Raw genomic sequence first — 27693 nt, 5'->3', positions numbered from 1 at the left:
TTATGAACGTTTGGAGCCTGGTTCCTGCGACACTAGCGAATTCTGCAACAGACTGAACTTGGGTGGAACGGGGGTGAGGGCATTATTTTGCCAGCTAGGAAAGGGAACTATTGATAAGTGTGGCCCTAGTCTGCATTTTATGATTTTGTTTTGTATTGTAACCACTGGTTTCAACTGCTCTCTTGTTTCTTGTGGACTCTGTATTCTCTCTTAAATAAACCTTCTCGTGTTTCACTATAGGTGCTGTGTGGTTCACAGGAGCAATGATTTAAGGTGAAACTGATAAAGTGGGATATGTTGCTCCTTTGGGGTCAGAGGCTCTGGGTTTTCTGGGAGTAGCAGCATCAGGGGCTGGATATCACAGGGGATTGCTTCAAGGGGATTGGGGTGCACCTGTGAGGCAGACAGGGTCGGCCTAACCCTAGGAGAGTGCTTGAGTGGCTGACAGGCTGGGGGGGTTAGGGAGCTGACCCCAGCCACCACAGCAAGGCTCCCTCTGGCTACAGGGTGACTCACAGTCCTGGGTACCCCAAGAAAATCACAGGCAGCTAAACCCCAGACTTAAGCGCCAGGGTCATTTCCTCCATTTGCTTGCGGGGGAGAAAGGATTTGCACAGGGGTCTCCCACCTCCCAGGACAGGTTTCCTAACCACTGGGCTAAGGGATAGTCTGATGGAGGAGCCCTCGGTTTCAGCTGTCGTATGCTGGATCAATACCAAATCATTGGAGCAGGGGGACTGGGCCCTGGATTTCCCACCTCCCAGGTCAGTCCCTACCCACCAGGCTTCACAGTCACGCTCTCTCTGGTCCAATGACCCCTCAAGCTGTGACTCGGTATGGGGGGAGGAACAGGGAAGGGATGCAGTGAGGTTCTGCACGCTGAGAAGGAAGTGCTGCAAGACACAGCCAAGCAGAGGGACGGTTTAAGTCGTCTCTGGTCCAGAGATTGAGCGAGAGGGGAGGAGAGTGGAGGCTGGCAGCTCGCACTGGAGATGGTAGGTCTAGCACCTTCTTCTACCCGGGGACATGGCTGGCTTCACCTGGGCAGTGTTTAGGGAGGAGTGAGGCAGGCAGAGGAGCTGCTGCTCACAAGGGAGAGCTACAAGCTGGCTCCTTAGCAACAGCCCCCACCCTCCGCCCCAGACACCTCTGAGTGTGGGGACAGGGGACAGTGCCAGGAACAGAGACCCCAAATGGCCCCCAGAGCAGGACCCTTGACGGGCAACAGGACGATGCCCTGACAGTGCCCCACAGACCCCCACAGAAGGAAACTCCAGGTGGTGAGGGGGGTTGAGTTCTCTCCTGTGCTCAACTGACCAAGATTAATTGAAATGAGACCACCCAGCTTCAACCAGCAGAGCCCCACTGCCCAGCGCTGAGCTGTCAGGGGAGCCCCCCCACTGCCCAGCCCTGAGCTGTCAGGGGAGCCCCCCCCCCCACTGCCCAGCCCTGAGATGTCAGGGGAGCCCCCCCCACTGCCCAGCCCTGAGCTGTCAGGGGAGCCCCCACCCCCTCCACTGTCCAGCCATGAGCTGTCGGGAAGCCCCCTCATTCATCCACACCCAGCCCTGAGCTGCCCAGGGAGAACCCCCCACCACACTGCCCAGCACTGAATGGCCAAGGAGAACCCCCCGTTCCCCAGCCCCGAGTGGCCAGGGAGAGAACCCCTCCCCACCCCCCAGCCCAGCCCTGAGCGGATAAGGAGAGCCCCCACTTCCACTCCTGTGCAATTGGGCTTTCACCCAGTCACCTGGGCTGGGAGGCTCTCTCTCCCCCAGGCACCCATGAATATCCCCTGCACATCAGCTCCAGAGCCTGACCTGGGAAGCAGAGCTAAAGGTTAAAAACTGCATGGGGGGGGCTCTTCCCCGCTTTCCCCTTCCCTTCCTTTCTGCCGTCCCTCCAGATCTCCTACACTAATGACTTTACTGAATGCTGCCAATGGCTCCCTGGGCCCCCCAATTCCAGCCAGGTGGCTGGGACAGCCGGGCTTTGTGGGGTCACTGGGAAGAGAAGAGCAGCAACCCCAGCATGAGGACTGGTTGGGAAAGTGGAGATGGGTTACCAGAGACAGCCTCACTCAAAGCCTCCCTGCCAGTCAAAAGACAGCATGGAGCCTCTCCAGCCTGGGAGGCTGCCTGGGGAGCCAGCCAGCCACCGCCGGGAAGCTGAGACCCGGCTGAGAGGAGCAGCCAGCACTGCAGCCCTTGCCACACCACCACCCTAGCGTAACCGGTTCAGAGCCCCCCTCCGTTCCCCCAGATCTCTGGGCAAGGCTGGGCTCAGCCCCTGGTGGGAAGATGCCAGAGGGTTCTGCACTGTGTTTTACACCCACGCGCTGCCTCTCACAGCCCCGGTCTATAGACTCAGGTACAGGAATTAATCAGAGATAGTGTCTGTGTCAGCCGGGTGTGTCCAACAGGGTCTGGTTCAGCTCAGTGTGTCCAATATGCCTGGAGCTGGCTGCTGGGAAGCACAGAGGGGTTTATGGACATGTTTTTCTGACCCCTAGGGCAGCGCCGGAGGACTCTGCTCCAGTCCAAGGGCTTGGGGATGTGGCTGGAATGGCGCCCGACTCCTGTGCTTTGCCGCCATTAACTGGGGTAAGCCTTCCTGCAGCTCTGGTGGCCTGCCGCTGACCCTGCCAGGGGAGAATTCACAGACTATCCCTGGGAAAGCCCTGGGAGGGGAGTGGTGTTGTGGCACCATCAGTTACTCCTGCTCCACCCAGGCCAGGGGCCGATGAACTCCTCTGCACAGGCATGGTCCAGGCCAGGTCTCTCCTCTGCAAGTGCCTCCCTGGGCCTGCTGACTGCACTGAGAATGTCTGGATCTAGGGGTGAAAGTAACTTAAAGGACTTACCGGTACGCCAGAGTCCTCAGCTGGGGGTGTGGCCTCAACCAGAAGAGGCGGGGCCTTTAAATCCCGGGGCCCTTTAAATCAAAATTTAAAGGCCTCAGGGCTCCAGCTGTGGCTGGGAGCCCTGAGTCCTTTATATCACCCCTGGAGCGACCAGCTGCAGAGGCAGTTTATCCCAAAGTGTTTTGGCTGCAGAGGTTTTAAAGAAAACATTGCACTGAATTTTTGTTTTATCCTGGGAAAAGTGTGTTTCTTCACATTTCTCATCATCAAAACTTAGTTTTGGCTTAATCTTTCCCCAAAATTTCCCCTTTGCACAGATAAGCAATAGCCCAATAAGCAAAAATGTTGGAAAATTCTGAGCAACTGAAAAACCAACGGTTAGAATGGAAACCTTTCGGCATCCTTAACTGTAGGTGTCCCTGCTCTGACTGTTATCAATTTGCCTCCCAGTCGGGCCTAAAGGTTCCAGTTGGGACTCTGTCTAACTGGACAGTCTGGGAAGGCCAGGTTAGTGGAATGTGAAATATAACCTGCCTCCATAGGCGGCAGGTTATATACACCTGCGGTGCCCAGGCTCCAGGAATATTCAGGGGCTGGGTGCCCTGCTCCAGCAATATTTGGAGCTGGGTCTCCCCCCTGGCCCTGCCTGGATCGGGCCCCGGCCCCCGCCGGCCTCCCCCCCGCTGCATCCCTGCCTGGAGCAGGTTCCAGCCCCCACCTGCCGCCGCCGCGTCCCTGCCTGCTGGAGCTGTCAGAGATTGGCTCCCGGCAGAACGGCTGTCTGCTGCCCCAGGGTCCTAGTGCCTGCATTCCACTAAAGGCAAGGCAGGCTGCCCTTACCCTGAGCCTCTCCAATGCCCCAAACCCTCAGCCCCAGCCAGAGCCCTCATCCCCCTGCACCCTAATCCTCAGCCCCAGCCAGAGCCCTCATCCCCCCGCATCATGAACCCTTAATCCCCCAGCCCCAGCCAGAACCCTCATCCCCTCGCACCTTAATCCTCTGCCCCAGTCCTGAGCCCCCCCATGCAACATGAATCCCTCACCCCCCTCGCACCCTAATCCTCAGCCCCAGCCAGAGCCCTCATCCCCCAGCACCCTAATCCTCAGCCCCAGCCCTGAGCCCCCCCACAGCATGAACCCCTCATCCTCAGCCCCAACCCTCATCCCTCTGCACCCTAATCCTCTGCCCCAGCCCGAACCCCTCATCCCCAGCCAGAACCCTCATCCCCTCGCACCCTAATCCTCTGCCCCGCCCTGAGCCCCCCCCACATCATGAACCCCTCATCCTCAGCCCCACAGCCCTCACCCCACACCCCAACCCTCTGCCCTGAGCCCCCTCCTGCATCATGAACACCTCAGCACCAGCCAGAGCCCTCATCCCCCCACACCCTAATCCTCTGCCCCAGCCCTGAGCCCCCTCTTGCATCATGAATTCCTCATCCTCAGCCCCACAGCTCTCACCCCTGTACTCCCTCCTATCCCCAAATTCCCTCCCCAGAAGGTGCACCCCCTCCCCCTTCCCACACACCCCTTCCCAACCCCAAACTCCGTCCCAAAGCCTGCACCCTTCACCCCCTCGTGCACACCCACCCTCTGCCCCAGCCCAGAGCCTGCACCCAGCACCCAAACTCCATCCCAAAGCCTGCACCCTGCACCTCTCCTGCACCCTAATCCCCAACGCAGGATCTGCACCCCAGACCTCCCCCGCCGAGCCCCCTCCCAGAGCCTTAGGCAGGTGGGGGTGGAGTTTGGGGGGGCGGAGTTGGGGGCGGGTTCTGGGCACCACCAAAATTTCTACAAACTTGCCACCTTACATGTTACCAGTGTGGAGAACTGTGACAGTGAAGGAAATGTTCCTGTGACTGTTAAGGGTAATGACTTGCCTATGAAGGGAGCTACCCCAGTCTCCAAGCAATGGTCCCTGAACAGCCATGTGTGCTGGGACAAGAGAAAGGCTATCCCAAGCCGTTTGTCTGTTAAAGGGGACTGTTTCTCCAGCTCATTTCTGGTTGTAGAGCAGACAGAAGTCGTCTTTGAAGTCTGTAAAAGGTCAGTAGCTGTGCCTGGTAGGGGCAAAAAGGAATTGTTTCCATTGACTCTTAATGGGCCATTGTTAATAGTAAACAGTCTCTCTTCTGAGGAAAGTGTGTTGGTGCCTAGTGGCCAAAGTGTTTCAAATGAAGATGAATCCACTGAATTTGCTTTGAAAAAATCCGTGGTGCGGAGCTTTGAGGAGATTTCAGATGGAATAAAAATTGTTAGGGAGTTTAAACAGCCCTATAAGCTTAACCAGCTTGTTGGGGAGACAATGGTGTTGGGACAGGACTGCCTCCATGTTGATTCTTTGAGTAAACAAACAGTCTGTATCTCTGGTTCAGAGGGAAGACTGCACAGCTGAATCTGCAGAGCAGGAGGACAGTTGTGCAGTGAATCTCTCGAGAATATAGGGATGGCAGGCAAACTCTGAACTCTAGATATTTTGGATATGACTTATAGTCTCTTAGTGGACGTGACATCTGATTCCCTGTAGAAGCAGAGGCTGGTAATGGAAGGAGAAAAGAACCTTGAGTCTAACATGCTAGTGAAAATGGATGGTCTCTCTTTAAGATTGTGCACCTGACCGCCCCTTCCCTCCTCCGCCTGCATCTTCTGTCATCACTTGCACCTGTGCAAAGGAAAGAAAGCAGAATTGCTTTATTTTACACACACTTTGCACAGTATAATTGACTGCACAAGGTGCAGCAGAATAATGGCCTGTGTTTCTGGCTTTCTTAGATTTTAAGGCCTGGCAGGGATCATTATGAACATCTACACTGACCTTCTACATAACACAGGACACAGAATCTCGCTTAGTAATTCCTGCATCAAGCCCAGAACTTCTTTGAGCTAAATCACATTAGAAGCATGAAGATGACCAAGGACAGGGTAGGCCCGTTATTCAACGGGGCGGGGTGGGGGGGCGGGGAGGGAACAGTAACAGAAAAAGTGTGGAATTGGCAGAAGTGCTAAATGACTTTTTTGTTTCAGTTTTCACCAAAAAGGTTAGTAGTGATTGGACGTCTCACAAAGTGAATGCCAGTGAAAATGAGGAAGGATCTGAGACTAAAATAGGGAAAGAACAAGTTAAAAATTACTTAGAAAAATTAGATGTCTCCAACTCACCAGGGTCTGATGAAACACATCCTAGAATACTCAAGGACCTGACTGGGGAGGTACCTGAGCCATTGGTGATTATCTTCAAAAAGTCATGGAAGAGGGGAGGGAGTCCAGAGGACTGGAAAAGGGCAAATCTAGTGCCCATCTATAAAAAGGGAAATAAGGACAACTCATGGAATTACAGGCCAATCAGCTTAACTTCAGTTCCCAGAAAGATAATGAAGCAAATAATTAAGCAATCAATTTGCAAATACCTAGAAGATAATAAGGTGATAAGTAACAGTCAGCGTGGAATTGTCAAGAACAAATCATGTCAAACCAACCTAATAGCTTTCTTTGACAGGTTAGCAAGACTTGTGAATAGGGGAGAAGCAGTAGATGTGGTATATCTGGACTTTAGTAAGGCTTTTGATATTGTCTCGCATGACCTTCTCATAAACAAACCAGAAAAGTACAACATAGATGAAGCTACTAGGTTGCATCACTGATTGGAAAACAGTTCCGAGAGAGTATCAGAGGGGTAGCCGTGTTAGTCTGGATCTGTAAAAGCAGCAAAGAGTCCTGTGGCACCTGATAGACTAACAGACGTATTGGAGCATGAGCTTATGTGGGTGAATACCCACTTCGTCGGATGCAAGATTCCCAGAGAGTAGTTATTATCAATGGTTCATAGTCAAGGTGCAAGACCATATCGAGTGGGGTCCCACAGGAATCAGTTCTGTTCAACAATGATTTAAATAATGGCATAGAGAGTACACTTATACAGTTTGCAGATGATACCAAGCTCGGAAGGGTTGCACATGCTTTGGAGAATAGGATCAAAATTCAAACTGATGTGGAGAAACTGGAGAAACCAGGATGAAATTCAGCAAGGACACGTAGGAAGAAACAATCAGTTGCACACAAACAAAATGGGAAATGACTGCCTAGGAAGGAGCACTGCAGAAAGGGATCTGGGGGCATTGTGGATTACAAACTAAATTTGAGTCAACAGTGTAACACTGTTGCAAAAAAAAAAAGCGCAAATATTCCAGGATGTATTATCAGGAGTGTTGTAAGCAAGACACGAGAAGTCATTCTTCTGCTCTACTCCGAGCTGATTAGGCCTCAACTGGAACATTGTGTCCTGTTCTGGGTGCCACATTTCAGGAAAGATGTGGACAAATTGAAGAAAGTCCAGAGAAGAGCAACAAAAATGATTAAAGGTCTAGAAAACATGACCTATGAGGGAAGATTGAAAAATATTGGGTTTGTTTAGATTGGACAAGAGAAGACTGAGGGGGGACATGATAACAGTTTTCAAGTACATACAAGATTGTTACAAGGAGGAGGGAGAAAAATTGTTCTCCTTAACCTCTAAGGATAGAACAAGAAGCTATGGGCTTAAATTGCAGCAAGGGTGGTTTAGGTTGGATATTAGGAAAAAGTTCCTAACTGTCAGGGTGGTTAAGCACTGGGATAAATTGCCTAGGGAGGTTGTGGAATCTCCATCACTGGAGATTTTTAAGAGCAGGTTGGACAAGCACCTGCCAGGGCTGGGCTGGTTATTACTTAGTCCTGCCTTGAGGGCAAAGCACTGGAGTAGGTGACCTATTCTATTGAAGTCCCTTCCAGCCCTACGCTTCGATGATTCTATACTGTTCAATACAGATGTACTTAGCCCTGCCATGAGTTCAGGGGACTGGACTAGGTCCTTTCCAGTCCTACAAGTCTATATTCTATGTTGATTAAAAAACAGCACCATACAAAATCAGAATATCAGAGGCCTTAGAGAAGTCTAAGGATTAGTCAACACTAGACGTTACTGCGCCAGTGTAGCATGTGTGGTGAAGATGCTCTATGCCGCTGGGAGAGCACTCTCCCATTGGCACTATAAATACACCTCCATGAGAGGCAACACTGTGTCTGTGCGAGAAGCTCTTCCCCTGACATAGCGCTGTCCACATCGGTGCTTAGGTCAGTGTAACTTGCATCGCTCCAGGGGGTGGCTTAGTTACCTCGAGCAACATACCAATATAAGTGGTAGTGTGTACAAGCCCTAAGTGTATCATGTCAGTTACCTTCATCAACCAAATTCATCATCAAAAAATATATCAGGTTTGTTTGTCTGGGATTAAAATCAGACTAACCAGCTGATAGTTTTCCAGGTCACCCCGTTTACCCTTTTAAAATACTGGCACAACATTAGCTTTTGTTCCTGGTCTCTGGAACATCCCCATTGTGCCAAGAGTTATTAAAAACAAAAAGGTTCTGCAGGCTCCTCAGACAATTCTTTTAATGTTCTTGGGTGCAAGTTATCCAGTCCCACGGAATTAAAAAAAAGTTTACCTGTAACATTGCTAGTTTACATCCTGCCTAGTTACTGATGGAATAGAAGGTATTTCATCAGCTCTGTAAGACAGAAATACATCGTCCTGCTCTTTGTTCTGTAGAGTGTTGTGTGTGTTAGCAGCACTGCTTAATAATAATAATATTGGGGGCAGGCAGTGTGGTCTAGTGCACAGGCGGGGGCAGCGCTTGCAGGGGCTATAACCACCCCAAAATTTGCCTTAGCCCTGTTGTAGCAGCTGCCACTCTCCATCTGCCCAGCTCTGAAGGCAGAGTGGAGAGAGCAGAGGCTGCTGACTGGGCTCCCAGCTCCAGCAGCAGTGGAGAAATACACCTGGGAAGGGGACTGGGGTGCCCGAGAACAGCCCCTGATCCCTATCCCCACGCCCCAGGGTGCAGCACCCAGGGCAGGTGGTAGATCCAGGGCTCCCCACAGCAGCCCAGACTGACCCACTCCAGCCCAGGCTCCTGGGCCCCACCCCTGTGGTTGCTGCTCCCTGAGGGATCTGCCGGCCCTGGAGCCAGGTTCCCCTGCCAGGGCAGCTCTTACTGGCTGTCAGCAGCCAACACCTTCACTGCCCAGTCCCGGCCTACGACTTGGCCATGGAGAGGGGCTACAAAGAGGGGTGGGGCCTTGTGGCAATGGGGGGCTTAGCCCCCCAATTTTCTGTCTGGCCCATCTCAGGCCCCCTACTGGGAAGAGACTGGTGGGGCCCCTGTGCCTAGGGAATAAGGAAACTCCCCCTCTACAACATCTCTTGTTCTCCTCCCACTCTGAGCCAGTGAGCTCCTCAGGGCAGGGACTGGCTCTGACAGTACGTACCAGGCCTGACACAACGGGGCTGGACTAGTGGCTGAGGACTCGAGGTGCAATGGGAATAAGTATCAACAACAACAACGAGGATCATTGTCTTTTCCTTCCATCTCGTACTTTCCTCACATTTTCTTGTCTATTCTACTTCCCCTTCCTTAGACCCCCTACATCTTTCTATCCCTCTCCCCTGCTTTGCACACAGTCACTTTCTCTCTCCCATCCTCTCTTTTCCACTCCCAGCTCTCTCTTTCCCTCAATCTTCTCCCCACTCCATCTTCCTTTTGTCTTGTGTCTCCCATCTCTGTCTCCCTTCTTTGAACCCTCCCCCCAAGTCTTTGGTTGGCCCATTGCTGTTGAGATTTGCCTCCCTGGAGCAGATACTCCACCTTGGGGCCTGCAGGCCCAATACCCTGCATCTGGGCTCCTCTCTAGACCCCTAGGAGTCACCCAGTGCTCTCTGGCTGGCACTTAGGGAGAGGCCCCTGGAGCCCGTACGGCAGGCTGGAGCCAGTCGGGCAGGCCGGCTAACAGTGCCAGCAGGGCCTGTGCAAACTGCCCAGTCTGAGCCCTCCCCACTCACCGCTCTGAACTTCATGCCGTGACCTTCAGCAGGGAGTTCCTGCTCGGGCACTTGGCTTCCTTGTAGAGAAATGGAAACATTCTGCAGTGGATCATTTGCAAACAATTTTGTTTGATTTAATTCTTCCTCCTGTTGCAATAATTTCAAATAGTGACACTGAATTTGTGTTTCAGGAGCCGCCGAAAATACTGCTGCTGTCTTTGTGGTGAATCAGACACCCCCCTCTATCTGTGCAATGGAAGGGTCAGAGTTCACCATCGAGTGTACATTCAACACAAACAATAATTCAATCAAGTGGTTTGCTGAATGGAATAAAACCAGAAACAATGTAACAGCCAAGGTGAATGGAACAGATCGAATCATATTATCAGCAGATCCAGAAAAGAGGTCTCTTTCCCTCACTGTGAAGAAAGCCGACGTCACTGATTCTGGAACCTACGTATGTGGGGTTGGGAGCAAAGATGTGATATATCCTGGGACTGGAACCCAAGTGACCATCAATGGTAAATACCAGCATTTCCTTCTCTGTTCTACAAAACCCTTCGGGGGAGCTCAGGACACTGGCCTGGTTCCAGGGAGCTGGGGCAGGTGGTGCTGGGGGAGGTGGAGCAGCACAAAGCGTAAAGGGCAGAGCTGTGGGCAAAACTGGGGGACATTCTGTGGTACGTACAATGGTCCTGATCCTGCATTGCACTGATTTCTGTGGGGGGTTTGGCTGCACAAGGAATGCAGGGTCAAGCCCCAGATATTCAAAAACTGTTTTGAGATGGGGCGAGAGGGGAGGTTTCTGATTGGCTAAGCCTGTGAGGCCTTATACGCAACTTGAGAGAGCAGGTGGGTGAGGGAATATCTTCAATCTATTGTATCAACTTCTCTTGGTGAGAGACAGAGAGAGAGAAGCTTTCAAGCTTACACAGGGCTCTTCTTCAGCTCCTGGAAACTTAGGTCTGGTCTACACTACAGACCTATGTCACCATAACTACGTTGCTCAGGGGTGTGAAAAATCTACATCATAGTTAGTTATTTACACCAACCTAACCTCCTGTGTAGACAGTGGTGCAGCTGGGCTGATGCAGTGTTTTAAGTATAGATGTGCCCTTACTCTGAGTGTCACCGATAACTACAAGGTAGAATGGCTGATTTAGCATAAGTAGTTAACACCTATTTCAAGGGACCGTTCTAGGCAGAGTGGCCCGTTGACACTTCTGCAGTCACAGGACAAAAAAAGGGAGTTAGTGGGTTACAGATTGTTGTAATAAGCCATAAATGCAGTGTCTCTGTTCAGTCCATGATTTTTAGTGTCTAGCAGAGTTATGAATTTAAGCTCCCAGGCTCGTCTTTTGAAAGTGTTGTGCAGGCTTCCTTTGAGGATGATTCATAGACTCTAGGACTGGAAGGGACCTCGAGAGGTCGAGTCCAGTCCCCTGCCCTCATGGCAGGACAAAATACTGTCTAGACCATCCCTGATAGACATTTATCTAACCTACTCTTAAATATCACCAGAGATGGAGATTCCACAACCTCCCTAGGCAATTTATTCCAGTGTTTTACCACGCTGACAGTTAGGAACTTTTTCCTGATGTCCAGCCTAAACCTCCCTTGCTGCAGTTTAGGCCCATTGCTTCCTGTTCTATCCTTAGAGGCTACAGTGAACAAGTTTTCTCCCTCCTCCTGATGACGCCCTTTTAGATACCTGAAAACTGCTATCATGTCCCCTCTCAGTCTTCCCTTTTCCAAACTAAACAAACCCAATTCTTTCAGCCTTCCTTCGTAGGTCATGTTCTCAAGACCTTTAATCATTCTTGCTGCTCTTCTCTGGACCCTCTCCAATTTCTCCACATCTTTCTTGAAATGCGGTGCCCAGAACTGGACACAATACTCCAGCTGAGGCCTAACCAGTGCAGAGTAGAGCGGAAGAATGACTTCTCATGTCTTGCTCACAACACACCTGTTAATGCTTCCCAGAATCACGTTTGCTTTTTTTTGCAACAGCACCACATTGTTGACTCATATTTAGCTTGTGGTTCACTATAACCCCTAGATCCCTTTCTGCCGTGCTCCTTCCTAGACAGTCTCTTCCCATTCTGTATGTGTGAAACTGATTGAGTGATGAGGACCACTCTGTATCTGACCTGTGAGACATGTTCCCCACAGGAGACAGGGTGGTTTTGTCTTGTATCATTTTCCTGTGTGAATTCATTCAAGAGCATAGTGATTGTCTAGTTTCACCCACATCGTTGTTATTGGGGCATTTAGTGCACTGGGTGAGGTACCCCACAGGTTGTAATAGGCATGTGTAGGTTCCATGGATCTTGAAAGGTGAGTTGTGGGGGGCGTTGATCATTGTAGCAGTGGATCTATATCTGCAGATTTTGCATCTGTTGTTCTGGCAGGATCTGGTGCTGCTTTGAGTTGGTGTGTCCTGGTCTGTGGGGAGCTTGTGTCTCATGATGCCCTTGGAGAGGCTGGGCGGTTGTTTGAAGGTCAGAATTGGGAGATCAGGAAAGACTTGTTTCAGGATGTGGTCCCCATCGAGTATGGGTCATAGTTGTTTGATGATACCCCGTAGGGGTTCCAGTGTAGTGTGGTAGGTAGCAATTGATGTGCGGTCAGAGGAGGTTTTATTTCTGTATTCAAGCATGTTCTCTCAGGGTATTTGGACAACCCATTCCATGATGTAATATACTTCTCTAGTAGGATGCCCTTGTTTGGTGCAGGCGGTTTTGAGTGCATTAAGGTGTGTATCCCAGACTGCCTCCTAGGAGCATATTCTGTGCTATATGAGTGCTGAGCTGTAGATTACAGATTTTTTTGGTTGTTTGGGCTGGTTACTGGGTTTATGACATGAGGTGTGGTGATCTGTGGGTTTCTTGTCTAGGGTTGTCTGTAGGGTTCCATTGTTGAAGCTGATGGTGGTGTCCAGGAAGTTGATGCTAGTGTGGGAGTGTTCCTTAGAGAGTTTAATGGCTGGGTGGTGATTGTCGAAGTTGGGGTGGAAATCCACAAATGTGGAGTCAAGTCTGTAGTCGATTTGGTGAATCGGTGCTCTTCAGCACATTGGCATTTTCAGTCTAAGCTAAGTTTTGCCAGAACATTTGCAATCAGCTCTACTGTACATGGACATAGCGAAAGAATTTACACTCTAAACAGACAAGGCAGACAAAAGTGGGGAGAACAGGCAGACGTACTAACAGTAGATTGGGAAGTGAGACACAGAGAGATTAAAGAACTAAATCCACACAGGAATTTAGGCCCTTCAATCCAACATCTGGGTGCCATGGAGATCCACAAAACCCCTGCTCAGCTGCCGCTTGGCCCTGGAGCTGCTGAAGTTTCCACCAGTAAAACCAGTGCTAAAGACTTGCTGACACTCTCTTGCTACGCTGTAAGCACAGCCCTGCCCAGAGTAACGGTTGCACCCGATCCTCACTCCCCTGCCATTGCCAGCAAAAGTGCATCACTTCTCCGAACTGCCCATTTCACATTCTTCAATGAATTCCATTTTTCTGTAACGGAGAATTGGCCACCCTCTCTCTTGCCCTGCTTTGGGCTGGTGGAGGGAAATAGGTCTCAAGAAGGTTTTGAATGTGAGGAATTTGGCAGACGTGTCAGGCGTACACAAGGTTCAGGTAAGAAGTCACATTGCTGGAGGAGGTTTGTCTAGACTGAAGCTTCTGGGGTTACCTGCTCACTAAACAGAGCAGAAAAGTCTTGACATTCACAATACAGCTTGATATGAGGCCAAACGAAAGAACATCAATTTAAACTCTTAATAAGCAGGGGAAACTAAACAGCAGGACTGGAGAGATTCATTTTGTACATCTGCCCTTGTCTGCTGGCCCATGGAACTGTTTCTCAATGAAGGTGCCATCATCTGTGTTTCTCTTTCTGCAGAAATTACCGACCTGATGGTGAATCAAACCCCAACCAGTGTCAATGATTTATTGCCATTAACTGTACATTCAAGACAGTCAATAACCACAGCCCCATGTATGTGCGATGGTATAACTATGGGACGGAGGGTGAATGAGAGTGATGTGATCACAACCCTGCATTTGGACAATGGGTTTGCCTCTCTGACTTTGAAAAATGTGGATTTATCTAATACAGGAACCTACGTGTGTGAGGTGGGGATCACAGCAAGGAACCTCTCTGGGAATGGAACAGGAACCCAAGTGACCATCGAGAGTAAGTGCCAGAATTTCCTACCTGATCTTCTTGGGGAAATGGGGGTGAGCGAGTGAGAACAAGAGCACATATCTCCTGGAAGGTGTTGAGTGTCGTCAGTGCCACCTTCAATGGGAGCTGAGCGTGCTCCACGCCTGCCCAGAAGCACTAAACTTCCTGCAATATAGAGCCTTGTAGGCCAGTAATAAGGGGGAACAATGTTTGCATTTTAGATCCTTTACAGCCAAATGTTTCACATGGCCTCAAATTAGTCTCTAAACGTTTGCTTGCCCATGTTGCATGCACACCCATTGGTACGTTCAAAGCCTGCCTGCGTGCCTGGAATCTGGAATCTATGAGAGATAGTAGGGTAGTTAGACATGAATTCCTGTCTGATTTGTGGATGGGTGAAACCTGGGGCTGCTTCTTATGTCAGATCCGGTTCACATAAGGATCCATATTGCAGGAGGCAACTTCTCCAGAGTGAACATTTGGGAGGCTGGGGAGATGGTTTGCTGGTCTTGCCAGGCATCATAAAGCTAAGAATGGAACTAACTGAAAGCATCACTTTAACCTCTGAGAAGCAGGGGATGTTAAATGGCCAGGCTGGGAAAAGAACACAAAATACTGGAGGGGGAGACGTTTATTTTAATACCTCCCCAGTCACCAGCCATTTACAGATGTGACTTTGGTAAAAATGGCGGTGGCAATGGAACCAGAGTGACCATCCATGGTAAATAGCAGCATTGTCCTCTCAGATCTTCACTGTATTTCCTAGGGAAGAATAAGGACTAGGAAAGGAAGAGCAGATGCTAATACTTTACATGGGGTGATACTGATGGCACAGGAGTTGCTGGCAAACAGAAGGAGAAGGGAATGTTATGGAGAGATTTGCAGTGAGAAGTCAGTGATTCCCGGTGGCTTTCCAGATCCTGACCATCTTTTTTTTTTTTGGTCATCAAAGTATTTGCAACCCTCTCCCCTTTTCCTGATGTCCCTCGCTCAGCAGCACAGCATTGCTGCCCACCAGAATTCTCTGAGCGGCTTGGCGATGGGTGACTCACAAAGGGTTCAGCGGTTTGGAGAAGCAGCTCCCGGTTCAGAAGCTCTTCTCACCCCTATTGAACAGTCAGTTTCACCATGACAGGCTCTCTCGTAAGAAGATTTCCAGTATTTCCCAGTTTTGAGCGGGATGGAAATGCATCTCGGTATATTGCTGATTCTGCTTTCAGTCTTGGACAAAACCAAGTCGTGTCTAGATGACAGCCCTAACAACCCACTCACGGCAGCACCACTATTGTAAGCTGCAGTGTTTTGGACCGTAACTGTAGAATACTGTCTTTTTTTTAAATGAGGGAAATCTTTTTGAACCTCAGCACAGGTTCCAGTTTGATTCTGGGTGAGGGTGTAAGCTAGTCCTTACTATATACTAACTGATGAGCCCATTGCAAATACCATCTTCTGACAAATGAATCCACCAGGTTGGTGTCGGTTATTCTTCCAGTAGTGGTGGAGCAGCGACCCAGTTTGCTGTTTCTCCGTCGGCTGTTCTGCCGCGGGATTCCTTGAGTGGTGGTGGTCTAGTGACCTCGCTCACAGCATCTTCCCCTGTCCCTATCCAGCAGGACTCCTGCAGAGGTGGTAATGCATGACCCAAACTATGTTGTCTTTCCCTAGAACTAGTGGTGATAGAGGTGCAATAACTCAACTTGCCCTGCCTCGGTAGCCCCTGTCTAGTAGGACAGCAGTGAATTAATGTTTCTTTCAACAGCACATGACCAAAAGCTAATGAGCTCTTACATTGTTCCTGGGGCTGTGGCTGGGACACTTCTCTTCTTTCTGGTGCTCGGTATCCTTTTGTGGAGATGCAGACAGTGCTCCAAAGGTAAGATTTACTTGGACAATAAGTGTAAGCAATTTCTGTAGGAGGAGAGCTCATAGGATGCCAATAGATTCTTCTTTGTGTCCTTCCTTTAGCCGAATAAAGAGTAATTCAGGGAGTTTTTGCCAGTGAACGTACAGCAGTGATGGTGAACTGGCAGCCTTAGTTACTGAAGTCTCATACTAAAGCACAGATACCACCTGAGCAATGATAGGACTATTCCATGTCTCCTCCCTGACCTGAGGAAGCACCTCAAGGTGTGAAAGGTGTATTCAGTCTCCACGTCTATTCCACCTTTGGCTGGATTGCCAACAAAGCCGCCAATTAATGGCAACTACTCGGGTGGGAACGTGTGGGATGTAGATACTGCTCCACTATGAACTAACTAAACTGACAACTAACTCCTTCATTTAAGTGACCCAAAGGTAATCAAAGAATAACCAGCTTAGCCACAACTTCATTTTTTTTCCAGAACCACTTCAAAGCAGGTCAGAGACAGAGATGAATCAGATGGAGATGGTGAGTTGGAGAGCTTATCATAAGAGCCTCATTTAATTTTTCTCTCGAGCGTAGGGGAAATGGGTGTTGAGCATCAACTCCAGGTAATAAAGAAATCAGTTCTCCTTTTACAGACTGCAGCTCCAAGAACTTCAGAGTAACAGAAAATGCAGCACTAGTTCCTGAATAGGATCAGGGGTGGTACGACATTTAAAAAGTTAGAGGGGAATCAAGAATTAATTAGCCTTAGAGCAAAGATAAAGAGGACATAAATTAGTGATTGCACAGGATCTTCAGTGATAATAGAAAATGCAGCATTGGTTCTAGGCAGTGGGACCGGGAGGTTCAAGGCAAGGGGGAATCTTATGAGCTCCAGAAACCTCAAAATACTGGAGAATGCAGCATTTGTTCCATGAACTTTAGAGGTCTTCACTTATTTTCCTCTTGCTTTGCAGTCTTCTCCTCCACCACCTGATGATGCGATTTACGCTAACTTTAACTTCCACGAAAGAGACACACAAGCGGAGGAAGAGGTTTACACGGAAGAGAAGATACGACCAATAGAGACAGATGACGACAACATTTACACAAATATCAACCCTCGTCATCGCTGAAATGACCTGGAACTGCTGACAGTGGGGGGGGCGGGGGGAGAAAGAGAGAGAGAGAGAGGGCAGTGGCTTCAGCAGATGTTACTGAGCATGCTCAGTACAACCAAGCAGCTAATCTGGGTGGCATGTGATCCCATATGCCACCCCCCATACGTCATCAATGACATCAGAACAATTTGTCTAGTGGAGGGGGGAGGCTGAAAGCCATTGAACAAAACTGTAAACCCCATTTGTGATGGAAACCACTTCAAGCCAGGGGGTGCTGCCATGCCCCCTGCGCCCCTAGTCCCAGCACCCCTGCTGTTCACAGGGTATAAAAGGAGCAGGGTGTGGGTAGATAGTCACATCTGAGAACATCCTCATTCCACAGCACGTTAAAGAGGCAGAGACTGTTCAGAGCTGGACTCAGCACTCATTGCCAGTGAAGAACAACACCTTTATTGAAGTGTGTGTAGTATTGATCCTAAACGAGTGTGCCGGGAGGTGGTGCTCTTTGCACTGACTGTCTGCTTCTCCACGTACCGGTGGGTGAGGTCGTATATGGACCAACTTCTGCTGGTGAGAGAGACGAGCTTTCCAGCTGCACCGAGCTCTTCCTCAGGCCTGGGCAAGGTACTGCGAGTGCCACAGCGAAATACAGGATCAAACCGATAGTTTAGCAGGAGCAGTTAGCACAGATTCTAAGGGACCAGTCAATTGTCTTTTATTGGACCAACTTCGACTGCTGAGAGAGCGGGACGGTTCCCCCGGAACATGCGCTGAAGCGGAGCTCTGTGTAGTTCTAAGGCTTGTCTCTCACCAAACAGAATTTAGTCCAATAAAAGATAAGACCTCGCCCGCCTTGTCTCGCTGATATCCTGGGACCCACGTGGCTACAGCAACACTGCGTACGCGTGTGGGCAGAGACATCGTGTTTGTGTAGCACTCCGGTGAAAGGAGAGCATGTAGCTAAGTGTACAACTTGCTGCTGTAGCTGGGTAGGAGGAACTTGGTGGCTGCAGAGCAGCTCTTGCAGTAAGGCAGGCTCAAGATCTCCTGTCCCGTTACACGTGCAGCGCCCTGCACCGGGAGGGCATTAAGCACAGATCCTCAAAGGTATTTAGGCACCTAATGCCCAGAGAAATCAATGGGAGTTAGGCACCTACAAGCTGTGAGGCTCTGGGCCTGAATGCTTGAGAGCAGGCTTTGCCCGTCTGGCACAGGTTCTGCTTTGCAGTGACACCGGTGCAGTGATATTACCGCTGTAATTAAGGCTGGTTGGCCATTCGCGTTCTCTCTCTTACCGACATAGCTTAGGCTGTGACCGTGGAGCCATTTTGTTCCTTATCCAGCAATTTTATGAAACTTGATTGACGTTATTTGTTCAATTGCACTTTTCTTTGTTAGAGAACAGACGTCAACGGGCTCTGAGTGCTAAATTGCTAATATTTCCTGTATGCAAATAAATATTAAAACAACCCTATTGGGTTAATGTTCTGATCAGCAGATACAGTAGTAGAAGTAAAAAGAAGAAATGTTTGTGATTTCCTCTAAAGGCTTCGTTCAAGCAGTAATCTACTGGGAGTAGGAGGATGAGGCTACAGGCCTCAGAGGGGGCTTCAGTGGGATCCACGCCCCCAGGACCATGTTTTGCAAATGCCTAGGGCAAGTTGGCACTAGGGGCAGCAGGTTTGTGTGATTTTTGGTGATGCCCAGAACGGATTCAAGTCCAACCACCTCCACCCCCACCCCTGCCTTGTAAGCCGATATATATTAAACATTAAAATAATGTAAAAATGTGAGGGCTGTGGGGATGAGGGGCTTGGGGTGTGGGAGGGGCTCAGGGTGTGGGGGTGAGGGCTCTGAGGTGGGAATGGGGATGATGGGTTTGGGGTGTGGGAGAGGCTCAGGGGTAGGGCACAGGGTTGGGTGCGTGGGTGAGGGCTGCAGGGTGGGACTGAGGATGAGGGGTTCATGGTGCAGGAGGGAGGTCAGGGCTGGGGCAGAGGGTTGGGGTGTGGGGGGGTGAGAGCTCTGGCAGGGGTGTGGGCTCTGGGATGGGGCAGCGCTAGGGATGAGGAGTTTGGGGTGCAGGCAGGCTGCCCCCAGCTGGGGAAAGAGAGGAGGACACTCACCTCGCACCACTGTCACTGCACGTGTTCCTAGGGCCCCTCTCAGGTCCAGGAAGCCCCCTTGAATCCCCTGCGGTGGGTGTGGGCAGGGGTCTGCCATCATGTGTGTGCCTCCTCCCCTACTGCTGCCCCTCACTGTAGCCTCTCTAGGGGTGGGGGAGGGGGCTGTCCCTTGCCCAGCGTGGGGCAGGAGCGGTGACTGTGGGTGGGGGGCCCTGTGCTGGTGGAGGGTCCCGCCGGAAAAGGGAAGGGTCCGTCTGAGACAGAAGGTCAGGATCAGCCTGGGTCAGCCTGCCCTGGCACCAGCGGTTGGGGGGTGCTAGGACCCTGCAGCGGCAGTTGATGCCAGGAGCCGGCAGAGCAGAGTAGGGGGGCAGGAGCAGCTGCTGATGGAGGGACAAAACTGACTCAGAGGTGATGCTCTGAGTGAAGATGCAGCCAGGGCTGAAGCTTAGATATAGACTTTAGGGCCATGTCTAATTAGCCCTCTGAGCAGCCACCGCTACTTGTCAGGCTCCTGCTCCTGTACCGACGACGGCCCAAAAGGAGATGGAACAAAAGCAGAGCTCAGGGGCAGGGGAAACTGACTCCTGGAGTTTTGGGCACTAAGGTAAATGGATTCAACTATCTGAGCAAACACCCTGGAATTATAGATCTTTCTCCTGTCCCTCCAAGCCTCAGACCTGGATGCACAACGGGTGAAATCCTGACCTCATTGAAGTCTGTTGGGATTTTTGCCTGGCACTCGCTGCACAACATTTGTGAGGGTAAAGTGGGTCCGCACAAGTCAGGCTTATAAACTCTGTACAGACAGCCGGATCCCACCCATGTGCACACTGGCCCTGGTTCCCAGCATGCAAGGGAGATCAGGGATGCCATATCTGGATGCATCTTGGCACAGCAGGGAGGCAAAGGATGACATCTGCCTGTGCCGAGGGGACACCGTCACACCCTGTCCAGCTGCTGGAGGAGCTCCCGAGGAAACATTGGCACATACCCAGGGGCTACAGAGCTTTGGGAGGGTGTTCATTCCTGTGACCATTCACACATTAAAGAGTTTTAACAGGGCAACTCCACTGGGTTAATACCTTTTTAGGCTGTGGATGATAGCGGCTGAGTTGTAGTACAATCATTGTGCGATTCCTTTTTCTTATCTGTCCTCACATCTCTTACCAGCAGTACTCAGTCACTCTTAGCTACATTTGGTTTGGGGAAGTGGGGTTGGGGACATGCACCCATTTTTTTTAACCGTTCTATGTCGGCAGTGCTAACTGCGCTTAGTGACTATTACGGAGCACTAGTCCCTACTAAGTCTGAAACTGGTCAAGGTTGGGAAGTGGGGGCTTGGAAGGGTCTTTTAATCACAGGGTGGTGCCAGCTGCCTGTATTGGTACTTGAATTGTGTTCATATTTTTGCACATCAACCAAGCCGCGAAGACAAGCCACGAAGACAAGCCGCGAAGACATTTATCTTGTTGTGAGTTCTGCTACATTTGGAGGTAGCCGGGGGGTGGTGGTGTCTGTAAGCACATCACACTAGCTACACTTTCCCCATCCTTGGGACTTTGGATACTCCCTAACCCATGTGGGGAGGGGAAGTGGGTGTGGGACAGACAGAAAAGCATTTGCAGTAAGATACAGTATTGCCAACCCCAAATAATCAACAATCATGAGGCCTGCTCACCAAAACTCATGAGATTGGCTTTCAAACGATGAGATTATATAAAAGTTAGTACATATTGTGTTGTTTTTATTTGCCTTCTGCTTTTTGAGTCTTTAGGGTGCACTGGGGTCACATGAGGGCCAGAAACTTATTTTTTCTTTAAGAATCAAGGCCCACACAGGCAATGACAGGTGCCCTTTTATCAGAGCCCCCAGGGATCATGGAAGGGTGGAGTGATGGTTCTGGTATCTGCCCATCTACAGCTAACACTGAAATCCCTGTCTGGATTCCCCTGTACAGGAGGCGCTGGCTGTCAGTCCCTGGGTGGGTCTGCAGCGATCAGCCTAGAACACAAGATGGAGGACAGCAAGGTGCCATGAAATGCAGCCAACAGGGTTAGTCCTGAGAGAGGCTGGGCACCTGCAGCTAGGGTGACCAGACAGCAAGTGAGAAAAATCGGGACAGGGTGTGTGTGTGTGGTGGGGGGGAATAGGAGCCTATATAAGAAAAAGACCTAACAATCAGGACTTTCCCTATAAAACTCAGGACATCTGGTCACCCCACCTGCAGCTCCCGCTGGTTTCAGAGGGAGATGCAGGAACTCAACACTGCTCAGAACTGGCCCATTGTGATGGAAGTGGAACATTCCACCGTAGGCGTGGTGACCTAGACAGAGAGGTGGAGACAGGTGAGTAGGGTGACCAGACAGCAAGTGTGAAGAATCGGACAGGGAGTAGGGGGGAGTAAATAGGAGCCTATATAAGAAAAAGACCCAAAAATCAAGATTGTCCCGATTTTATAGGGATATCAGGTCACCCTATAGGTGAGGGCTGCGTAAGAGAAAGGAGCCGTTCATGACCCTGGAATTCACTGTCACAAACAGAGCCCCAGCTGGTGACTCCAGACCTGGAGTGTAATTTGACTCATTTGAGAGTTTAGAGCCAACCAGAGCCTTCCCCCTACAGCTCCCCTGGGGGGCGGGGGAAGGGCATGAGACATTCATTTGCCCAAGTGACAAGTTGGTGATGACCCGGGACTCTGTTGTGATGCAGTGATTGTTGGGTCAGCCCCCAGGGGCTGCAGCATTTCACACCAGGCTGTCGCCCAGAGCACATGGCTGCTGCCTGTGGGTCTGAGTACAGGGACCAGGGTGATGGAGCAGGGGCTTCTGGGACCAACCTGCTTCCATTGCTAAAGGGAATGTGAGACACAGAAGGATGAAGGAAAGTATTCTTGTAAGGAGGAAGGAAACAAGGTGGGGAGGGAGGGATGAAGTATTGATAAGGAGAGGGTGTGTGGTGGGGGAGAAAACCAAAGAAGTTAGTGAGAAACACCAGGGAACTAAGGGGAATGGGAGAAGAGAGGAAAAAAGAGAGGAGTGGGCAAAGAGGCTAGAAGAGAAGAAAAGAGAAAGGAGAAGCACAGAAGTGGATGGGGGTAAGAACCCAGACGGATTTCTTTAGCATCAGGTAGAATCCCAATTGCCTTTGTCAGGATATGCTCAAAGCAGCCAGTTGTAACTACTAGGGGTTAACAATGCAGGTATTTGTACAATTCAAAAAGGAAAGGTTACAACTGGCCATAGCTGAGAGCTGGCATCAGCTTGGTTTTTACCTTTCAGGTCCAACTGCAACGTAATCTCTTATTCTGTTGATTTGATCACTGCAGCTTGTCTGTCAGAAGTAGTAAGAGAACCTGTTCCTATCAAGAGGTAAGGAATGCACCTTCTCCTAGCAATGGAGTGGAAACTAACCAATCTGAGTGTACTTTCAGGTGAAGGAAGTGAATCTAGCCTTTGCTGTCAAAGGCTACAAGCAGTTTCATAAGAATAAAGCAAGATACATAACCAAAGCTTCTGAGGTTACAGAAGTATTGACTTGTTCCAATCAAGAAAAAGGAAACCACTTATACCTACTAGATTTAACAGTACAGCTGATTGTATGGAGAGAAAGAGAGAAAACAATCCAGCAATTCATCACGCAGAAGGTGTGCATTTGTACTCCGTTACAAAATGAATCCAATGACAATTCATTTACATTTGTTGCCTGACAAAAATATGGTCTGTCAAACATTGATCTTTGCAGGAGGTCATATTTCGAGATGCAAGGATGACACATGGCTGTCGTTTACAGGAAGGAATTAGCGGATCCATCCTTTTAAGGAGGTAAGAAATACAATACACCATTCCCATAATAGTCAATGGTTCTGGTCATCCTTTCAGGTCTAAGGAAGGTAACTGAGGAAATTTCCATCTCTCTAAAAGCATGAGAAGTTGCTGTACTGAATAAAGCACTAAAAATGGGAGCTACCTGTTCAGATGAAAGGAAAGTAGTTGGTAATTCTAACCAATGATGATTATCTCTGCTCCTTTTTCCTTCCCAGAGAAGGCCATTGCTTGTTCCTACAAGGATGGAACAGGGAAGTTTTTTCAAAGAACAAGTGCAACTAACCAGATTGTGAAGATGAGCATTGAGCCTGCTCTTGCATTTGCAGAGAGGAGTTGTCCAGCTGATTCTATTTGTGCCTAATTGATTATTGTTGCTTATTTTTCAGATGTCAAGAACTAAGTGGAACTGATCATTTCTATCAAGAGGTAAGGAACGCACCTCCTCACAGCATGGAGGCAGGAATTAAAGGCTCTGTTTCTATTTTCAGGTGAAAGGAAGGTCTTACCATTCAAGGGAGGATGAGAGGCTGCTGAATTTAAGAAAAAAGAAGTCAGACAGGTAACAATAATTGGCCAGAGGGAAAAGCATCTTTTACTTCTAGTTCAGAAAAAGGCAAGCAGCCATTTATAAGCTTCAGGTTTTAACCAGTGTAGCTGACTGTACCGCTAAGAATCAAAGCCTTGCGGTGGAACATGACTGACAAGTAGGTGAGCACTGAAAGGTCTCTAGAAGCCTGATGATCTGGATGCTAAGGAACCTTCTCCATTGATGACTCTTCATAGCTGGTAATAAGTAATAATAAATAATTCTGTCAAACATTGATTGCAGGTTTTGACCTTCTGAGATATGAACAGACCAGGTGGCCATTCCTACCAGGGAGAAGTGAGGCTCAGTGGCGTGGCTGTCCCGGGCAAGGAGGTAAGAAATACCAGTCTCCAAACATCCATGTGTACATGAAGTGGTGTGGATTTTGCTTTCAGGGAGAAATAAAACTGTGGAAGACCTTACTTGTCATGGGGAGAGTGTCAAAAGCAGACACAAGATAAAGCATAATGGACTTGCCAGCTGCTCAATCCATTGAGGACTCCAGTGACAAAATGCTTTTTTTTTTTAATTCCCTTGAAACAACACAGACAAAAAAAGCCACTTCAAATAGTTCAGCTAGTCGCAAATTTGAATCAAGTCAGCAGAACATCACAGACATGGAGGTAAGCATTTAAGTTTCCCTGGTTCTAAATGAATCTGGTGCTAAAGCAACACTTGCAGACCAAATAAATAGCTCACATTGCATCTCCAGATGGAAGGAGACCAGAGGGCTGTTGTGTTCTAGAAGGGATTAATGCAAATCCCACCAGCTGAACCAGGCATGTCAGTTGGTAAGAAAAAAAAGCACATTTCTTTAACATTCAAGTGGAAATGAATAGATCCTCGTACTTTCAGATGAGAGAAATGCCTCTGAGTTGAACGTTGAGGGTGTGAAAACTTCAGGAAGTTGCTAGAAGATCTGGGATATCTACAGAAAGGAAACAAGCAAAACTCATCACTGCTACCAAGAGGTAAGGAACTCGCCTCATAATGGAGAAATTGATGTATCTGGTTTCCCTTCAGGTGAAAAATGCAGCTGATCTGATCTCCTGGGGATTGAGGATTATAAGCAGTCATATTACTTAAGAACAAACAAACTCATTATGCCAGACCTGCAAAAAGTTGCCTTCCTCGACTAGAATGGGAAGACAATCACTTATCACCATCAAGTTTCAAACCCACAATGCAGCAGACCAGCACTGACAAGGAGGGGAGCATTTAGGATTCTCTTATTGCCAAATGGATTTGTCTTTTCAGGAGGAGAGTTACAGATGCTCAGGATTTGAGTACAAAGGAACAGGGACGGAGCTGAACAGATCCAACACCTGAAAGGACGATTGGATCTCAAAATATGAAAGACCCTTCATTCAATAAAGCAACAGGATTGGCTCTGAGAAGTGGTAAGCAACATTTGGTAAGTCTAAGAAATGAGCATAGCAATTTTGTAGCGCTGATTGTAACTTATGTTGTGCCAAAGGGTTTGTTACAGCTGATCACACATCTCAGGAGCTAAGAGGATGTGAGGGGGATGGCAGATGTCAGGGGATTCATCTTTATTAGGAGGTGGTGAAACTGCTTGTCACTTCTGAGTGACATCAGTGGCTTTGGTTTTCCTTGATGAAGGAAACAGGCAGCGTGGACAGTATTCAAGACACAATGTTCAAAAGTTGCTGCTGGGATGGAAGCAAAGAAGAAATCCCTGGAGACGGGTGAGTGCTGGGACACAGACTATCCTGGAGGGGCCTGGGACAGGGTATGTAACCATAGCGACCAGTGGGTCCTTTCCCCACTGTGGTCCTGGCTCGCATGCACAGGGTGAAACCGATCGCCATGTTTGGGGTCAGGAAGGAATTTTCCTCCAGGGCAGATTGGCCAGAGACCCTGGAGGTTTTTCGCCTTCCTCTGGGGCATCGAGCAGGGACCAGCCCTTAGGGCCATTTAGGAACAGACATAATAAAATCCATCAGAGAGAACTTGTCTCCCTTTGTTTTTTGAATTTTCTATAAACCCGTCCTGTGCCCCTCGGCCATGCCCGTGCTCCCAGCCCCGCAGCAGGGCAGAGTCCCTCCCAGGTGCACTGCTCCCCCATCCGTGCCAGCATGGCCCCCATGTCACTCTCCCACTCCAGCAGGGACCCAGCACAGGAGAGACCAGCCCACCATCCCAGAGAGGGAAAAGCCGTGTGCACGGCCCCCAGGGATGGGGAGGGGACATGGCCAGGTGCACCGGTCGAGGGGAAAGCCGGAAGCCCAGCGGCACTGTCACCATGTTCCTCTTCCAGGATGCCCCCAGGGGCCAGGCCAAGGCCTTTGGTCGGCCACATCCAAGCGCTCTGCCCCGCTGCTCTGGTCGTAAGAGCCCCTCAAAGAGCGGCTCTGAAAGGGGCAGTCAGTGAACCCAGAGCAACTGTTCCACTGGCATGGTGGGGCCACCGCTCCCTGGGCACCTCACAGGCTAGCAGCGAATAGTCCCCCAGGGCAGGTTCAGCTCTGGGGCCCATCGCTCCAGAGGGAGCATCGATCATCCAGGAAGCTCTTGCCTGCAGCCAGCCCTTTCCCAGGAGCTGGTGGCCGGAATCCTGGTGCCCCCCGCAGTCTGCTCCAGCTGTGCCCTCCTCTCTTCTAACCCCCCTCCAAGTCTGGCACCTCTCAGGGCGGTGCTGGGTTGGCCTGCAAGAGCTCATTCCCCCTGTATTTCCCAGCATGGGGTCCGTAGATCTCATGGTAGGCATTCTAGGAAATCAGGTCTCCATGATCTGCCTCAGGGGACTGGGAGCACGACCAGGGGACACAGGACAGGGTCAGTATTAGCAGCACGTGGCTGGAGGGGATGAGAAGAGGGAGAGGGGCCAGCAACATATTACTTCTGCATCCACTTCCTGGCCCTCCCCAATCAGCTTCCCAGCCGCACGCTGAACCTAAACCACAGGGCAATGCCCAAAACGTTGTGGTGGGGTCTCAAATCTCTATAAACCCAGCCGCCTGAAAGCCACCGGGCCCCGATTCTCCCTGCAGGGAGACAGCATCTCCAAGGTGAAGACAATACAAGTGGCTCGTACCTTGGGAAGACGGTTGGGGGAGAATGCGATATCCTGTGCAAAGATACCACGTGAACTGGTGTCACTCACAAACAGTGGTGCAAGAGGGGACCTAACACTAGATAAGAGCAAAATGGGGAAGGTCGTGGTCTTGGTTTTGCAACAATCTCCTCCTTTCAGCTTCTATTTGGCAAAACGAACCCAAACCAAGGGTAGTGGGGAGGAAGGTCAGATCAAGGTTTTATTTTCTTGTAACCCTTCCCCACCCCACCCCTGCCACGAGATCATGGAGAGGTGGAGGGATGGTTCCGGCCCATCTCAGCCTGGCCTGAACAATGCACCACGGTCTGTACACACCCTGCCTAGGAGGAGCTGGCCGCAGGGGTATAAAACCACCAGTTAAATCCCCAGATCCCAACATGTGACACATTCTGCAGTGCTGGTGACCACAGCCCCACCTACAACAAAGTCTTCTCCCTCCCTTCATGGAGAAGGGCAGAGCTTAAGTGTGCATCCGGCTTCCACACACACACACGCACCATCCCCAAGCATTAGCCAGGTCAAACACCACCAGAAACTGAGCAGAGTGTGGGGCTGATGGCACAAAGGCACAGGACAGACAGAGGCTTGGCACCCGCAGCTCCCACTGGTTCCAGAGGGAGATGCAGGAACTCAGCGTGTGGCCAGTGACAGAGGGACAGAGTCACAGGAGTAGGGAGAGTGATGAAGAGACCCCGGCAAGGGAGGGGAGATCGGATTGAAGGCAGCATCTGTCACAGCCTAGGTCTACATGAGACTCCTTCCAGAGAAGGAAGCAGGAACCGTTGCATGGCCGGGCTTCTCCCCAGCTTGCCAAGGGCTCTCTGCCACACCCAGGGTCTGACACAGGTTAGTCCCAAACTAGAACTAAACAAGACAGTTTCTCAGCTCACTTTCTGCATCCGGGGACTCTGGCAGATGCTTCCTGCCATTTCCTTCCCCATCCTCTTCACAGCACCTCCCTCTCAGGAATTGCTCTCTGGCCCTGAGAGCCCCAGGTGCTGCCTGGCCCCCTCCATTCGTCCAACAGGGGTGCAGGACCTACTTCAATTCCTGGTGCCAGCCACCGAGTGACATACACCCCCCTTCAGAAAAACCTGCCTTTCCCTTACGTGTGAGGCCCCCTCTGGACTGCTCTCACCGCCAATCCAGAACAGACTCCATGGTCACATATAGCCATGTTCCCCAAGT

General features: G+C 50.1%; 1 pseudogene; it reads left to right on the top strand.

Moving 5' to 3' along the window:
• Window positions 1-870: 870 nt before the first annotated feature.
• On the top strand, window positions 871-18332 carry LOC123349338 (annotated as a pseudogene).
• Window positions 18333-27693: the final 9361 nt, after the last annotated feature.

This window comes from Mauremys mutica, chromosome 14 (assembly GCF_020497125.1).
Source record: "Mauremys mutica isolate MM-2020 ecotype Southern chromosome 14, ASM2049712v1, whole genome shotgun sequence".
Taxonomy (NCBI): domain Eukaryota; kingdom Metazoa; phylum Chordata; order Testudines; family Geoemydidae; genus Mauremys; species Mauremys mutica.
Note: the sequence above shows the minus strand (reverse complement) of the source record. Positions and strands in the feature narration are given on the sequence as shown.